The sequence below is a fragment of the Leguminivora glycinivorella genome, chromosome 14 (assembly GCF_023078275.1).
Source record: "Leguminivora glycinivorella isolate SPB_JAAS2020 chromosome 14, LegGlyc_1.1, whole genome shotgun sequence".
Taxonomy (NCBI): Eukaryota; Metazoa; Arthropoda; class Insecta; order Lepidoptera; family Tortricidae; genus Leguminivora; species Leguminivora glycinivorella.
Window position 1 is genome coordinate 6,419,324 of NC_062984.1, and position 19,096 is coordinate 6,438,419.

The window sequence follows — 19,096 nt, forward strand, 5'->3', positions numbered from 1 at the left end:
TTTCGCACTACTGCACATTATGCACCAGATGCATTTCAATGGCGACGAAATCCCGCCCAACTAGGGTTTGCAAACTGGCTCTGGTTCAAACCGGATTTTTGCCCTAAATCCGGTCGGATCCGGCTGAAATGGATATGGTGTTAATGTATAGGGATATCCATTATATCCAAGATAATTAAATGACAAAACCTGCGACCTGCGGCAAACTTACGGAATTTTTTAACAATAACAAAAAACTTAGCAGCGAAAAGTGCAACATTTCGAAGAAATTTTAATGTAACAATCTAACAATGTAATTTTAACTCATTCTAGTGCATTGTCACAAAAAAATATCCTTTTTACAAAGTTTTTCATTGGTGTTCAAACGATACCTTCTATTCGTCGTATTTCCACCGCCTAAGACACATAACGTGCTGTTTCGTATTTTAAATTTGGCGGACCCCGTAAACCCTAAAAGTACCGGATCCGATCGGATTGTTGAATCCGCTGGACGGAATTGCAATCCCTACGCCTAGCACAGTTGCCCGAAGTTGTCCGGAGTTGTCCGACAGCAACCGAAATTACGAAGGCTTACCGGCGAAGTTAGATGAAAATACTTTTACAATGAACGAGTAACCACCCCTTTCAAGTCGCGGACTTTGTGAAAAAAGCTAGTAACTTTGTTGGAATCTTAGTCGTACGATTATGTTTTAGAGAGCGCGCACACGGGCAACTTTTGGCAGCGAATTTTTTGTCGCTCACATCATCGGTCTATGGGGTGTTCTGTGATGGGCTAGTATGAAAGTGCGCACACGAAGCGACGCAACTTTTCATACAAATACGTAAGTCGCCGAGCAACTTTGTCGCGCGTGGGCGCGCACCCTTACTCAGTAGGTATAAACCGAAACAAAAGCGCGTTTTTCACTCCAAGACAGAATTATGCTCGTTAATAAATTTAAATAAATAAAGAATATTTATAAAACGCCAAGACAAACGTTAGAAAGACATTGAATATTATTTTACAACTAACTAATGATAACTGTCAATGATTTTTGTTACTGTGAATTAAATATCAAAATCAGATCAGAACAAATACGAAATAAATGTTTCATGTTTTAGATGATGGTAGAAACTAAAAACAAACAGTAGAAACAGCAGTTTTGCGATAGGTAACTTCAGCAAGGCTAACAATTCATTGGCACGGACAGTCGCCGCGACGTAGATTAGATTTGTCTTATTGTATAATTAGAAAAGCACGGCCACGGCACAATATAATAAAGAGTACTATCGTACAGTATGGCCACTCCCGCTCCCCGCTGAAAGTGCCGCCACACGCTTTCGGTTACCTCACAGTTACCGCCTGTCAAAAACGCAAACAGTCGACCGTTCACCTACACGAGCTTAGAATGTGTGCTAGGAACGCGCCTCTTTCAAATATTTGATCGCCAGTGTCCGAGGTGTGGCCACAGTGTACGTGTTATCCATTATTTTACGTAATGTTCAAGATCTGTCACACCACTCCATAATCTAATAAAACCTGTAAGTCGTAAACCGCAGCCTTAATGTAACCGCGAGTGCAAACTGCAGGTCGTAAACGCGATTGGTTAATGTTGCCCGTATAAAATATTAACGACTTGGACTGGATGTCGCAGAGATTCATGGGGTAAAGGGTACAATGTCTTATTTATATTTTACGAGGTATTCTGTGCATTGGATATTCTGCAATCCAATTTATAATTTAACAACACTTGGTACCTTGCGTGAGGAACCGAATTAATTCTATTAAGGCCTTAGTTACCCTTCGGGTTGGATGCTCGGATGGCAGTCGCTTTAGTAAAACTAGTGTTACGCCAAATCTTGGGATTAATTGTCAAAGCAAGCCCCAGGTTCTCATGAGCCGCGGCGAATGTCGGGATAACGCAAGGAGGATGATTTGGTACCTTGCTACGCTAATGCAGGGCTATCACACGATTAACGCGAGATTATGTCGCCACGACATGAAAAAGACGTGTGACTGAAATTGGAGTCAAATTGGTATACATATTGAGTCGAACTCTGCAATGTAAATGCTGGAAATAGTTCCTACAGAGTCTTACACTGACACCAGCGGCTAATAGGTCGCTGAACAAGATACCAGTAAGTTACCCGAACCTGTAAATGTTTCAATTAAGTTGTTTAAGGTCATTTTCAGAATTTGGGACCCCCCCCCCCCTTATCGAAAGTTTTTAACAAAAATTAACTCACTGTCAGTTTTGTGACGGTAATTAAGCATGAAATTTCAATAAAAATATTGTTTTTGTATTAATTTCATAAACTTAAGCGATAATCTACATTCAGAATGTGAAAAAAGTAAATTTTTAGACAGATTTTATGCTTAATTGTCGTCACAAAACTGACAGTGACTTAATTTTTGTTAACGACTTTTGCTAATTGGGGGACCCAAATTCTGAAAATGCCCTTAATTAAACTGAGTGTCCGTGGGGTTTCAAGTTGAAACGCATTCTTAACCGATTTCGGGGTGATGTCCTACAATTCCGACATATTATTAAAGAATTGTAGAAAAGTCGGTAATAGAAGGACTCAAGAAAACATCTTTCAAGCATCGCATTGTGAATGTTTAGGATAGGATTTAAATTTCTGATTTGCGAGTAAGTACCTACCTACATGTGAAGAAGACTGGCCAATATTATTTTTGGTTAGAAAACTTTAGGAAAAGAACAAGCACTCTCAAATATAATACGAAAAAGTAGTGCGTGGCGTGGAGTCCATCCGCGCGGAAGAAATAAAACTTCGTAAAGTGGAAATGAAAATAAGCCAAAATTCGAGGTGGCAACACTGAGCGTTAAACGTTCAACGAGTTGCATTAGAAGTTTCACTTCAATAAAGAGTTCTGCTCGACTAACCTTCTCTAAATTGACTATGTGTACATTGACTTATCAACATAATCACAAACAACCATAGCTCCCCTGAAACATATTTTCGAAATGTTTTGTTTTTGATATATACCTATAAGGCTCAAGAACGCATGAAATCTTCAACACATGGTTTTGTCGAGATTTTGATTAATCACGTTATTTCCTTCCAGTCCCGCTCGAGCTCGACAATCATCAAGGTAATGTGACATTATTATCACCCGGACATTGTGCGTCACCTGCCGACGAGCTGGGCTTACGAAATTTAAATTGAAAAGAGTCTGGATATTCGTGTCCTATACCCTTAAAGTACCTACCTAAGAATGTCAAGATACCTACAAAAATTCCGAACATTTTCAAGTACTCCTATCTTGTAACGCTCATTTTACGAATTATAGCCTGACAAGTTTTTATTTGACCCTCGCCACGTTGCGGATTTTCAGCTGAACTAATTTCTTTTACTGGCAAGAATTACTATTTGACACCCGTCATCGAAAGTCATCGAATGTCAGTGATGTAAAGAAGAAGTAAATATTTTAAATTTTCTAACAGTTTCATCGCAAATATGACAAAAATAATATTTTAAAAAGTGAAAATAATTATACTTAACGTGATAAATTACTTACAACAAAAAAGTATGAAGCATTTCACAGCATTTCCGTAACAATGTTCCGAAATCAGTTGTTGACATCTCCGGTACTGACAGTTTATAGTGCGGTTCTCCTGCATTGATTAGTTGGTTTCGATTTAACTTAATATATTTATTTGTTCTTATTTAAGGTGTCTCTAGCTCTGCCATGAAAAATATTTATATTTATAGAAATAAGGAGGCTATTCCGTCATTGCTACCAGTACGAAACAAGGTCCCTCGCAAAAAGAAAATAAACATGGGTGACTTCGATAAAGGCACAAGATTCATGTATTTTAGGCTGTGCGAGAACAAGTACTTAGCGAGTATTAAAACCTGATTTATTAAATTTTCATTTTCTAGAACCATGTTTTAATTTTCTACAAATATTAACGCGAAACCAGTACACGCTGTCCCCATTATATGTGACGTCCGCACATTATTGCCATATGAAAGCGGTTTGTAGCGGGGCGTTTTCCAAATTAAATCCCGAATATCGAATTTCACCAGATCTGGACGTGTTTGGGCTCATTCTTCTCAGAATCACGAGCTGATTCGATCCCGACGATAAAAAAATGTGTCCCAAATTTTCCATACAAAATTCGAGTTTCCAATACGTCACCGCTCGTAGTAAGTTCATACTAAAATCGTGACGTAAAAGGAAAAAAAATAGGACACATTTTTTTATCGTCGGGATCGAATCAGCTCGTGATTCTGAGAAGAATGAGCCCAAACACGTCCAGATCTGGTGAAATTCGATATTCGGGATTTAATTTGGAAAACGCCCAGCGATACTCTTTCAGGGTCAAATAAAATCTTGTCAGGCTTTAATTTAATGACTCGCGGGACAGTCACCGGTGCGAGACAGTTCCAGCCTTGTGTGCTTAGTGTTGGAATCTCCTGCTTGTGCTTTTTGGAGACACTGGGATAGTGTGCATATGGCACCCAGAGGCCAAGTGTATAATTTATTATAGTTTAGTTTTTTAGATGTAATGTAAATATAACTAACATATATTTAAGGGAATGTACACTAACACTATGGATTTTTTCCGAAATCAAATTATTGTATTGTATTGTTATGTACTCTTCGGTGGCCACAAAATTAATGTGACATGCTCAATGCTCATATCTGGTAGATGTTTTTGCGACCTCCGTTGTGCAACATATTATTGCCGGTGACTGGTAAGGTTTCGGAAAGCCTAGGTTCTTTATTTTCAAGCCCTAAATTGACCCACTAACGATAAATGCGTCTGAGGGTAACGGCATGTCAGTTAGAAATAAAATGACAGGGTCGACCGAAGAACTGACACTGCATTTTGCAATGGACTTGAGACATGTCGAAAATTAACTTTATTCTTTAATTCTTGTCAATGAGGCTTTCATACCTCTCAGGTCATTTTGCTCATTTCATTTCATTTCATTTATTTCAAGCAAAGAGGTGTTACATAACATAGATTAGGTACATGGTCACCCTGCAAGGGCGTAGCACTGTCTTATAAAAAACTATCTTAAAACTAAAAACTTTACATGTACAATAAATAAAAGAATATCAAGCTGTGAAAGTATTACATTACTCGTACATTTCTTATTTTCCGTCAATAATTAATAATATTAGTTTACAATTGCCAACTTTCAGATTAAAATTATTACTATAAGTAGTTAAATGTCAACTCTTATTTTAATTCAAATTAGAAAACCAGTAGGTACTTATTCTGTGTAAAGTTATTCGAGAAAAGTTCAAAAAAATATTTTCTTAGGCGAAGACGAGGAAATATACTCAAGTACAAATGGAAGTATTTTGTTTGTTCCGCGTCCCCATTGAGAATAAAAACGAAATGAAAAAAGTTTATTCTGGCTTAAAAATTACATACTAAAAGCAACTAAACTTCCGTTCCTCTTTTGTAAGTAAATCTGTTCTTTTTAACCCTTAATTTAATAGGGCAGAAGAATTTCGGAAATTATTCAAATTTGAATTCTGTCAAATTTTCAAATAAAGTCTAAACTATGGTGGTAAATATATGCCCCCTGCCCTATTAAGGGTTAATACATGTACCATCATATTTTTTTTAAGTTTCAAGACAATTCGTTTTCAGTTACTTGCCTGTCACATTTGAGTACATGAGACACTGGTCCCATAAAAGGCTAGTAAGCTTTGAGCTATCAGCGTTAGAAAGAAACATAAAGATAGTCGGTCTCGTGTAAATAAAAGAGACGTGATGATCTGATGATAGCGCCAGCGAGTTACCGAGCGATGAACAAATCGCTAGCTCTCTCTAATAATTTTCCTACCTCCTGTTTAAATATAAACATATAGATTTCCTTTTTTATTGTGGAACGTACCACTTTATTAATCGCAAATTATAAATGGCCAACGTGGGACTCGAACGCATATCCTTGTTCACCGATCACTGTTGATTTATTCATTGCGATTGATGTCTGCATTCATAATTTGCAATTTTCCTATTCTACTAAATTTCTTAGTACCTAATGAATAATGAAAAAAACAAATGGCGATTATGTTACAAAAAAGAGATAGCAACAACTTCTAGAACAAACAATGTTGACTAGTATTTATTCTAGAACTGCATAAATTTATTCTCATTTTTTTGTTATCACCCGTTATTATATCGCTATTGCTGCGACATGTTTCGGCCCATTTAGAAACGATTTATAATAACGAGAGGTACAACCGTTGATTGATTAAATATTTAAATATATATCTCACGAAAGTTTAACGTCTATTTCTTAGTATTTTTCCTTGATTAATTCCTATTTATAAAACCACATCTCATAAAAAAGTCAAGCATTTGCTGCTTAATATTCTCGTACAAAGGGCCGGATTCCGTTCCGTGTTTGAGCGGAAATTAAAAAGGTGCGAAGGACTCCAAATAGGTACCTGTCGGTCTAGCCGAATGACAATCTTTGCCGTTAGACGCCGATCGAAACGCAGTCTGTCTCTCGCCAATACGGAAGAGCGATAGAAATAGATAGCTACGAAAACGGTATTATCGTGAGCGTTTGTACATTTGGCTACGTACCCTGCTTCAGAAGATCGTAAGTACCATAGAGGAAATAAGTAAGGGAAGAGTTGTAACTCCATACATCAGTAAATGCGAGTTATTTGTAGTGACATCTATCGTCATTCACTCGTCAATCACGCGCCAACTAGCGTACATTATCAGTACTGCTACTTGTCAATAGACGTCACGACGAACAAAAAGTCTATTGCTCAACAATTTTTAGCTAATATTACAATAGTATTAATCAGTACTTTGCTTTCAATTACTTCAGCTTATAATATAAGGTGTAAACTGTTTTAATATTACATTTTTGGCAGACGCAATAGTGTCGGCACCTAGTGTCGAGTAGCAGTACTGATAATTTACGCTAGTTGGCGCGTGATTGACGAGTGAATGACGATAGATGTCACTACAAATAACTCGCATTTACTGATGTATGGAGTTACAACTCTTCCCTTACTTATTCCTCTATGTAAGTACGGACAATTTCCGAACAAGAATCACCATTTTCGGTAAACAGGCTGGTTGTACGAGCGCTCATTTCTGCAGCACAAAGGTGCGCAGTTATGCCAGATATTTATTTAGGCGTATTGAATCTTGGAGGGGATGGATTAAGAGTGAAAATGGGGGCGTTTAAGAGTGATAAAAATAGTTAAATGCAGTTAAGGAGCGGGAGATATGAATTATTTTAGTGACAAAATCCCGTATGCGAGATTCAAAAATCGCCCTCCAGATGGTGCTTTTTGCCCGCACTAGTGTGCAGTGGTTCATAAGGTTCATTCCTTGTCAAGCCGAAACTTCAGATAGACGGCAACGCGCGTGTTAAACCCCTTGAGTTGCAGGCGTCCATAGGTTGCGGTGACCGCTGTCCATCAGGCGGACCGTATACCAGTTTGCCACCGACGTGGTATAAAAAAACCTATTTACTAAAAAATGTCGTACTATACATGTCCTAAAAGTAAGTTCATAACTCGTTTCTAATTTCCTTTTTTCCACACTTGTATCGTAATGTACTCTTGCAAGTATCAAAGATTGAATTTTTTTGAAGCCTGAAACATTTGGATGGTGGGTGCTAAAGTATTTGATCTACAAAACAAAATAGAATGTCATCGATTGCAGACGTTTCTGCTAATCAGAAGTTAAAATTTAGCATGGTTAGCGCATCGTAACTGGTGAATTTCCAATATGACTTGGAACTCCGGTTGCCGTTTAAGAAGTTTAACACTCTTACGGTAGATGTCGCTACGGGTCCCATTAACCTTAGTAGTGGAAAATTTCGCTGGCTTGGTTGAAGTCTTGGTGGCTCAGTTGGCAGAGCGCTGGAGTATCGATCCAGAGGCCGTGAGTTCAAGTCTCACCCAAGGCAGACATTTTCCACTTTTAAATTTATTCTAAGCCTAACGGCATCGATTGCAGACGTTTCTGCTAATCAGAAGTTAAAAATAGAGTGTTATAAATAATGAAACTAACGAACCCCAACCTCATTAGGTTTAGTCTGCATCAGACCGACTGCCAAAAGCGAGCTAAACATTTATGTGTTTAATTAAATTCCTTCTGCTGCAACCTCCGGGGACCATCCTGCATTGCACTATGCGGAAAAACTATTGTAACTGATTACAGAGTGTGCGTCCAAACAAATCACTAAATATGTAATTTCATTTATTTAGTGACGTTTTAGGAACGCACACTGAGCCTTTAGTGAACCTAATGTCATCACATTTTTAACGAATCACCAGACAACGAGGATATGATCTACATTACTGGCACGTATGATACGTCATCCCTTTGCTTGAATGAAAAAATATTTCCCTCACTTCCCTAGTTTATCAGCAATAGATTAATGAATGGCATTAATTTTCTTTACAAACGCGAAGCGCGTTTTGAAAACTGCACAAAATTCCCTTGACTTTGGGTAGGTATGAGAGGCAGGTCAGTTCCGTATATATTAAACTTAAATTTGTTGGGTCACATACAAAAGTTCGCATATAAATAAATGAATAAATTTTTGACAGGCGCATACGAAAGGTTAAGTCTCGCCGTTGCACGAGTGAAATAAGTGTCAAATACTGTTGTAGAATTATAAATATGGTAAATAACACAGAGGTTATCTCAAAAACGATGCATTTATTGTACTATTCACAGTTAGCAGTGATATTTTAACGTCGACTAGCACTGCCAACCCATCATCTTGTCACTTAGACCGCATCGCTCGGAATCGAAGAAACCCCCTACTGGAATTCCACGAGCCAAGCTCTAGAGCCACACAGATGCACACAGCTAGAGAAATCACCCTGAATTATTTACACTGTGGCACTGTTTGCTAGAGCCACACGAATCCATACAGCTAGAGAAATCACCCTGAATTATTTACACTGTGGCACTGTTTGCAATACTAACTTAAGAACTACTAGAAGCGACTAAGAAGTTTGCTATTATGTGTACCCATAGTTCATTTGCGGTATAACTTTATTTAAGTAGAAAGTTAACTCCAATCAATTTGCGTTGTTTACGGGCACCATAAGGAATGCCACTGCGGTGTAGGGTCGTTCTTGAAGACATAAAATTTCGTTTCTATCAATACAGCAGACAGTTCTTTCCACAGAAGCAGTAACTTTCCGAAGAAACGCACAGTTGAGGACTGCCAATCATCTGTCTTAGACGTGAAATGGTAATCTAAGTGGTAAAAATGAATCAATAGCCAAATTGTCAGTAGCTTGCATCGTAGCAATCTCTTGCAGTCACTTACTGTTCGGCGTCTTCGGGCGTGCACAGGCGCAAACGGCGCAAAACGCCATAGGTACATTCGTTTAACGTTTAAACCAATCAGCGTTTAGAACGTACAGTAGGTACTGTAGCGGAAAGAAATCTATCATACTGGTTAGAAACGAAAACAATAAGTCAAAAATTCTTAAAATTAGACTTTTATATGAAATAAACAACTATTGTATCATCATTAGAACGCCCACGTGGCCCATGGGCAGCCACGAGAGCCTGATGCGGATTAGAGACTACACACACCAATCGTGTATGTTACTAATATTGTTTTTTTTTTTTATTATAAATACACAAAATAGCAAATCCTACTAACAATATAATATATATGGATTGATTTATTAATCTCAGAAGTCGTTGGTATGAAAATTACACCAAATTATTATTTTACCATTTAAGACCCATAGGGCTACCCTGCATAACTCGGGCATACGAATTGTTTTAAAAACGACCTTAAGTTGCCCAAATTGTCTTCTTCATACGCACCTATATTCTAAATTTTATCGACATCGCAATTTATTAAAATTTTATGATATAAATCTGCAAATGTGTCCGAAAAAGTATGATAGATTATTTTCCGCTACTGTAGGTACTGTAAAGATTGCGCCAAGCGAGACATGCACGCCTTCAACATCCCGGTCCACAAATGGGAAGAGCTTGCCGAAGATAGAGACAAGTGGCGCAAATTGGTGTTTGATGGACGTACAATCCACGACAATGCTTGGTTTGCGGCACTCGCAAGTAAGCGAGCCAAGCGTTATCAGCGCGATACCTCTTCGCCACGGGTGCACTACACCTGCCAGAGTTGTGGTCGTGTTTGCCGCTCCCGTATTGGCTTACACAGTCACGAAAAACGTTGTTGCCCCACCTGACACTGCTTGAATAGTCTGTTAGATACTTGAAGGCCGATGATGTTGATGTAGATACGTTCCGAAGCCTTCGGAGTAGGAATACCAGTGGAAAGGCACCAATATAAACACTAACGTTTATCGACACAGACCCCACAGGTTTCACACTCGACCAGCTTTTAATGAAAATCTGGCGAGTCCCGCCAAAAGGTCCCTTTGCCGGACATTTACAAGGGTCCACGCTTATGGGAATTGTATTTGGACGAACTTGAATCGTCCTATTTTGGTTTTATTTACACATGAACTTGATTGTAGGACGGTGAAGTGGGGTGGCGCTTGGGGATTTCTATCCTTTTTTTTTGACAATGCAATCGTTTCCTATTTGTATGAAAAGCAAAATTTTGCCAGATATAAAAGTGGATTTGATAATTTTTAAGAAAAAAAACCGCCGCATCTGGGGTTCTGGTGAAAGGTACTTGCGAATGTTGGATTATGTAGAAATGTGTAGATATTTTTTAAAACTGCTTTTAATGTAAATCTTTGATTATTTGATGGAAACACAAATGAATATACGTATTCCGTTAAGGTTTGAGGAGTTTCCTCAATGCCTCATGAATCCGATATCCGATTATAAGAAATCGTGCTTGACAAAAATTTGACTTGAAAACTCAATATGCTTAACAAATATAACAAAGAGAACAAATCTTACAAATAAATATCACTGTTCTGAACGTAAATGCATGTCTTTCACCCTAAACGTCAAACAAATCAGAAATTAGAGTCTACCTGCTTCTATTTTGCCACGATGCCGGTAAAAGGCATATTACCTGTCCTTATGTCTCACTAAACGTACCGTATGCGTCAGAGAAAATACTGCACAGGTTTAATTCCCGGAACTGTCGGGAATTTCCAAGACTTTTAGTGAGTGCGGCGTGTTAATGTCGGCGCCGTGTGCGGTTTCACTGAATTCTTGATTTTCACGTTGCATTTTATTTATTTACAACTGTTGAATAGGCTACTAAAGTACTTACGTACCTTCCATGAATAATTCGTTTCATACAGGTCTTAATGGTGCGAAAAACAGAAAATTATAGCGTTAAGTAAATATTTTATTATTATTTTCATCACACCCGCACTTTAAATGTGCTATTGCACGCAGGCGGAGCGTGAGTTATAGAAAAATCGTTCTCCCAAGGGAATAATGAAATTTCTTGTACCGTACTTAACTTTTTTACATCTATTTACATATTTTTTACATTGCGAGTGTGATGAAAAACATTGTGTGTAACTCGGGGAGTATGAATATTACTAACCCGAGTCTTTAAATTTTAACTAATCGAAATATTTTGCCCTCCAGTCGAAATGTTTACTTCTTTTTAGTTATTTACTAATTTATTTATTTTTTACTTTACTTTGTATTGATTACATTAGAAAGTACTCTTTTTTTATATTTGTGACACCTAGCATATTTATAGCACCTATATATATAGTATAGATAAGCACCACCAAAAATTATGTAAACTTGTTTGTTTGGGACCGACACACATTTAAAAGCTCTGTCTGAAAACCAGCGCTAAACTTTATGCCCAGCACATGCTGAGACGGAGACCTTATTGCTCCACAAATATTTATAAGTTTATTATTAGTTAGTTTATAAGTTTAGTTAAGTACTTATATGTATTAGTTAGTAAGTTATTGTGGCAATAACACAATTTTGAAGTTTGAAGTTTGAAATGTACCAGTCAGTACCAGTACACAGTAAACAAATAAATAAATAATTATTAATAATATAAATATTGTGGTTACACCTGACTCAGATCAACCTAGCCCCAAGGCCCAAACTAAGCAAAGCTTGTGCAATGATGAAACATTCCATGACACCTGTCATAAAATAAAACCAACACTGTAGCTTTTTCTTGTTTATTTTCTTGAGCAATCGGATCGCTGATCGTAAATATCGAAGTGTCGTCGTCGTTCCAAATAGCTGCGCTGGAATCCCACAGTCAACTGCATTGCTGGACTATAAACAGGTGGCGTAGCCTAAAGGCATATCTGCGACGCGAAACGAAAACGAAATCAATAACAAGACGTTGCTAACTAACGAGTATTTACTATGAAGTTTGTTAAGCAACCTCAAACCCTTCGGTTTGACATACTAGCTTCAAACTGTTCAAAACAGAATTCTTATCATGGAAAACTTTTACCGAATTCAATCCGTTGCGTCATTTGTGGACCATCTAATTGTGGAAAGACCAATCTAATGATAGGTCTTCTTTTACATGAACAAGGAATTCGTTTTCAAAATGTGTATGTGTATTCAAAAACTCTTTATCAACCTTTATACAACTATCTAGAAAAAGTGTTGTCATTGGTTCCCTCAGTAAATTATTTCAAATATCGCGAAAATGATGAAGTCGTGAGTCCTCAGGATGCAGCTAATGACTCTGTATTCATATTTGATGACGTTGCATGTGAAAATCAAAATAATATAAGGGATTACTTTGCGATGGGACGACACAAAAACATTAATAGTTTTTACTTGAATCAAACCTACAGCAAAATACCTAAACAGTTAATAAGAGATAATGCAAATCTGATTATTTTGTTTAAACAAGACGAAATTAATTTACGACATATTTATGATGAACACGTTGGAACTGATATGCGATGGAACCAGTTTAGAGATATGTGTGCCACTGTATGGAACCAACCGCACAACTACTTAGTAATAAATAAGGATTGTGCAAAGAATTCAGGATGCTATAGATCGGGTTTTGATACATTTATTATTTTAGATGAATGTATTTAGAATGCCGCAATTACATTACACCGCCATTTCTTCATATAATTCCAACGAGGTTGCATCGTAATGAACGAAGAGAAGAATTTAAAAGAGAAGCTGCTTCAGTCAGCTGAGGCTGTAAAGAGAAAAGTTAAGTTAATTCGTAACATCAAAACGGCCAATGAAATGACATTAGAGTCAGTTTTAAAACCAATAACAGAACCTCTCAATGAGATGGTTAAAAGTAATAAAAAAAGTAACTTTAATAATGAAAATAATTACCTTAGCGACGAATTTAAGACTGATGATACAGACTGGAAAAACTCAATTAAGCGATTGAAATTCAGCCCTGAGGCCAGTGATAAGGAAAGTACTACTCACACCGTTGGTGTGAATTCTCCGATCTCTAAAAGTAGAGACGTTTATGATGGAAGCAACGCCTCTTTAGATGACAGTATTAATAGCGAGGAATCAGCTGATGAGTTCTCTTTTAAGACTTCTGATTCGATAGATTCTCCCGGAGATGATAATAGTGATGGTAACATTTCGTATAATTTGGAGAATATCCCTTTTGGCGTACACAAAGAACGTGGTAAAATTATGCTCGGATCGCATGTGGTAGCGCTTGATAATAACAGTATAGTAATTAGCGGAAAAACTTACAATTTAACCCCGGGTTTGAAGGAATTATTATTTACAAAAGTGCCTGAACTTGAAGTTATAACTGAAGAAGATAAACTTAATTATAAGTTACTGCTATTAGAAACGAATGCACACAGGCGTGACTTTAATCCAAATAAACCTATAAAAAGCAACAAAGGTAGAAAATATTTACAAATCATAAGGCCTATGTTTAAATATACTAAAGAACGTTTAAAAAGTAATGGGAGTAATGTCCAGGGACAAGGGCTCCCAACTATGAAAAAGGTAACCAATAATATTTCATACGTTTATTGGGATGATCCAAATGAGTTAGTTGAAAGATTAAAGCTACTTATTGCATCCCGGGATGCTGGTAATACAGGGTTAGATAACGAAATAATATCTATAATTGAAGAATTGAAAGAATCAGATATATTGAAAGATATATAATGACCTAACGATACTTTAGATCCGCAGTCAATCTTAATCTTTTAATAAAGCATGATACATAGCAAAATGAACATTGATAAATTTGGACACCATGTACATAAACGCTTACGAGTATTCGAATTTTCGGAATTTGGCGAAAGGGCACTAATTCGCGCTGATAATGGCGATTTTGATTTACAATCGTCTCGACTGAAAGGTGTTAATACACCTGTGCTGTCTACTGATGGTGTAAACAAACAATATGTTGATCAACTCTTTAGTGGCACTTACAAAAAAAGTGAATTGGATTCTTTGCTTGAAACTATAAATTCACAAATTCATAGCTTGCAGCGCCAGTTGAACTTGAACTTTTATACAAAAAAGGAAACTGAGGGTATTTTGAGCAGACTCAGTAATGGAAAAGAACCAAATAGTAAATGAAATTCATAGGTCTGCTCGCAAAAATTTTGCGCGGCGTTCAGTTGTACTAAAAGGCATAGATGATTTGTGGCAAGCAGATTTACTGGATTTACAAAAATTTCATAATATTAATAAGGGTTATAAGTACGTTTTGGTTGTCATTGATACATTTTCAAAATACATATGGGGAATTCCGATGAAATCTAAGACCAAATTTGAGACCAAAGACGCTTTTAGGCAACTAATTGACACTGCAAAACGCAAACCTAAACATCTACAGACAGATTTGGGAAAAGAATTTTACAATACTGAATTTAAAAATTATTTGGAATCCTTGCAGATAAACCATTATTCAACCTATTCAGTTAAAAAAGCATCAATTGTAGAAAGGGTTATAAAAACTTTAAAAGGCAAACTGTATAAATATTTTAGTTTTGTTGGCAATTACAAATGGTTTGGAAAACCTTTACATGATATTGTGAATTCATATAATCATACATTTCATCGCACAATAAGGTGTAGACCGATAGATGTTGATTTCCATAAAGAGTCTGAAATAAAATCTATACTAAACAAACCTCGCTCATACCTACAAACAAGGGCCAACAAATTCAGTGTAGGGGATTGCGTACGTATAAGCAAGTACAAAGGCGCTTTTCATAAAGGTTATACGCCTAATTGGTCTACAGAATTATTTACAATAAAACAAGTTAAGAATACTATACCCGTTACATATTACTTAGAGGATCAACGAAAAAATTCAATATTAGGCACCTTTTATGAACAAGAGCTGCAAAAAACAAAGTATCCTAATGTTTATCTTATAGAGAAAATAATGAAAAGAAAAGGCAACAAGCTATACGTTAAGTGGTTGGGTCTTAGTACAAGCGAAAATAGTTGGATTGAGCGCAGTGCTGTTGTATAGAGGTAAATCTATTTATAATACTGATGCGAATGTTACTTTATCACTAGTTAACTGACTATGAAAGGAAGAGGACTTTTAAATAGTGCCATTAATAATCTTCCATTTGAACTACACATACCTGGGTACAATTATTGCGGCCCTGGAACTAAATTACAAGAACGCTTAAGACGGGGTGATAAAGGTATCAACGGGTTAGATTCAGCTTGTATGCAGCACGATATTGCTTACGACAAATATTCACGTATAGAGGATCGACATAAGGCTGATTTAGAACTTTATAAAATGGCTAAGCGACGTATGAATGCAAAAAACGCTGGGAAAGGAGAAAAACTGGCGTCATGGCTGGTTAGTAAAGTTATGAAATCAAAAATTAAGGCAGGTGTTAAGTCATTTAAGCACTTAGTTACAAAAATACGTAGCGAATTAAAGAAAAAAAAGAATGGAAATATCATAAGCAGTGCTTATACAGCTGCGAAGAAAATATTTCCTAACACAAGTCGTATGCGGATACCTCGTATAATACCTATTCCAAAAACTGGAGGCATATTACCGTTGATTCCTATATTCGCGGGATTATCGGCTCTGGGTTCTCTGGCAGGCGGCGCGGCAGGAATAGCTAAAGCTGTAGGAGACTATAAAGCGGCAAGAAATAAACTAGCGGAATCTGAACGTCACAACAAAATGATGGAATCCATAGCGTTGGGCAAAGGATTACATATAAAACCGTACAGAAATGGCAAAGGACTATGCTTAAAAACCTCAAAAAACTAAATGGTAGGTTACCCAGTCGAGCTCTCACAAATGTCGATATTATCAACAATTCAACGGGTATACCTTATTTTAGAGGAGTATTTATGAGAGACCGCTTACCCAAACTTCCTAAGCGTAGAGAATGCGCGATAATTAACTTAGACGAATCAAAAAACCAAGGAACTCACTGGGTAGCCTATGCAAAGGATAAAAAATATTGTGAATATTATAATAGCTTCGGCGATATTAAACCGCCATTAGAGTTGATAATATATTTGAAAAGATTTGATATTTCATATAATTATAGGCAGTTCCAACAATTTAATACTGTAAATTGTGGTCATTTATGCATAAAATATTTAAAACAATTTTGGCAGAGGCGTTTAAATTGTTAACACTAATAAAAAAAATGTCATTTACACGATGTCTTTCACTTTATCCATAACGGGAACCTCCTCTAGTCTTACAACAAATTATTCGCCTGAACTTCAATTGGACGGTGAATACGAATGTGGTCTACTGTATTTATCTACGTTTAATTCAATACCTAACATAGATAGTCGAAATTGCAAATTTTACTACGGTGAGGGTGAAGTATTGGAGATACCAGAAGGCTCTTATGAACTCCAGGATTTAAACGATTATTTAAAAACACATGTTCAAGGCTGTTCTTTTAAACTTTTGTGTAATAATAATACTCTAAAAACATCTATTTTTTGCTCTAAGAGCATACATTTTGGTGGCGATAACTCCATAGGTAAACTACTAGGTTTCGGTAATGAAACTGTTCCTGCGAATATATTAATGGAATCTCCATTTCCAGTGTCCATTCTATCGACGACTATAGTTCGAATCGAATGTGATATCATTAGTGGATCATTTATCAACGGAAAACCGAGCCATATAGTTCATGAATTTGTACCTAATGTGCCTCCAGGGTATAGAATAATAGAGACGCCTAAAAACGTTATTTATTTTCCCGTCACTCAAAATACTTTAAGTTCTCTTAAAATAAGACTACTAGATACCAACAACCAATTGATAAATTTACGCGGAGAAGAGATTCAAATATATTTACACCTGAGGAAAAAATGATTGATTTCAATAAAACAGCAGTGAACCGTGATAAATCAGGCAGTACCCTTGGTGCTATCAAGAAAAAGAAGACCGAAAAGCAGGCTCACTAGTGAAAATATTTTGTTTCTCAGATCAATCGGTTTACTAAAATGAGCATTCTGGACTTAGCAAACTCCTTTAGCTATGATAACTCAATCGAAAGTTATGAATACCACTCGTACAAACCTTACGTTACAAGTTTTAATTTGAACGATGAAATTCGCATACCCATCAATCAGCAAGATATGTACGTGTTGCCTTCAGCTAGCACATTATACATAGAAGGTACTATTACAGTGATGAACAGAGAAACAAAACAACCCGTGTCGAGCGTCCTGTTTACCAATAACCCTGTCCTCCATTTCTTTCAAGACATTCGATACGAACTGAATGGAATTGAAATAGACAAAATAAAAAATGCAGGAATCACAACAACAATGAAATCTCTTTTATCCATGAGTGAACATGAAGCGAGAATGGCAAAGTCGTGGGGGTGGGACATAAAAGGTACTAAAGTTACCCAAGGTTTATTTTCTGCTTCTATACCATTAAACAAAATTTTGGGCTTTGCTGAAGACTACAACAAAATTATTATTAATTGCAAACATGAACTTATACTTTTACGCTCTAACACTAACTTGAATAGCGTTAAATTGAACCCAAATGAATATATAGACAATGTTACTTTATCAAAAGTGGTATGGCGTATGCCTCATATTAAGGTTTCTGATCGGGAAAGACTGAATCTTCTTAAATATGTGGAAAAAGATCGTGCAATACAAATTGCGTTCAGAAACTGGGACCTCTTCGAATATCCACTGCTGCCAAAAACTTCCAAGCACTCTTGGGCTATTAAAACTTCATCTCAAATCGAAAAACCTCGGTATGTTATAGTTGGTTTGAAAACTGGTAGGAAAAATGCGTCCGACAAAGATATAACACATTTCGATCATTGTAACTTGAGAGAGGTTAAAGTTTTCTTGAATTCTATATATTATCCTTATGAAAATTTGAATGTTAGTTTTTCCGATGAGAAGTATGCTATATTATACGAGCAATATTCTAAATTCCAACAGTCCTACTATAATCGTAGTCAGGCACCCTTGTTAAATCCTTACGATTTCAAAGAAATAGCACCATTGTTTTTCGTGGATTGTTCAAGACAAAGTGACACTTTAAAATCGGGTGTTGTTGACATCAGAGTTGAAATAGAGTGCAGTGAGGATATACCCGATCAAACATCTGCGTATTGTCTTATTTTGAATGATAGCATTATAGAGTATAGACCTCTTAGCAATATAACAAGGAAAATATCATGAGCACTAAAAGCTTATTCGTGGATGTTCAAGGATTTAAATCATTAAATAACGATTTTATAATAAAGGAATTCGCACTTAGTACTAAAGAATACACGCAAGTCTTTCTAATAAAACCACCCTACACGTTTTCTCATTTATCTCAGCAAGAAAGAAAAAGAGTAATATGGTTAGAAAAAAACCACGGGATTTTATGGAGGGAAGGATTTGTCGATCACAGAGAATTTAAAAGAATGATTGTGAACCATTTAAATAACAAGAACATTTATGTAAAAGGAGCGGAAAAAATTAAGTGGGTTAAAGATTTGTGTGCTAATTGTGCTGTAATAGATTTAGGTGAACAAGATTGTCCTAATTTTCTACATTTGCATGAAAAATATTGTAATAAGTCTAGTGCATATAACTGCCTGCATCATGAAAAAAAATGTGCTTTAAAAAATGTTATATGTATTAAAAAGTGGTATTTTGATACTATTGTGTCTGCACAAGATTTATAACGATGTTTACTATTTTAGAAATAAGCACTGTATTATGTTTTAATGATAATAAATAAAAGT

The 19,096-nt window shown here is 36.4% G+C and overlaps 1 protein-coding gene across 1 annotated transcript in view; it reads right to left on the bottom strand.

The window, feature by feature from the left end:
• LOC125233504 overlaps positions 1–19,096 on the bottom strand; it is a 521,975-nt gene that overhangs the window by 475,433 nt on the left and 27,446 nt on the right. The gene's annotated exons all lie outside the window — the stretch shown is intronic.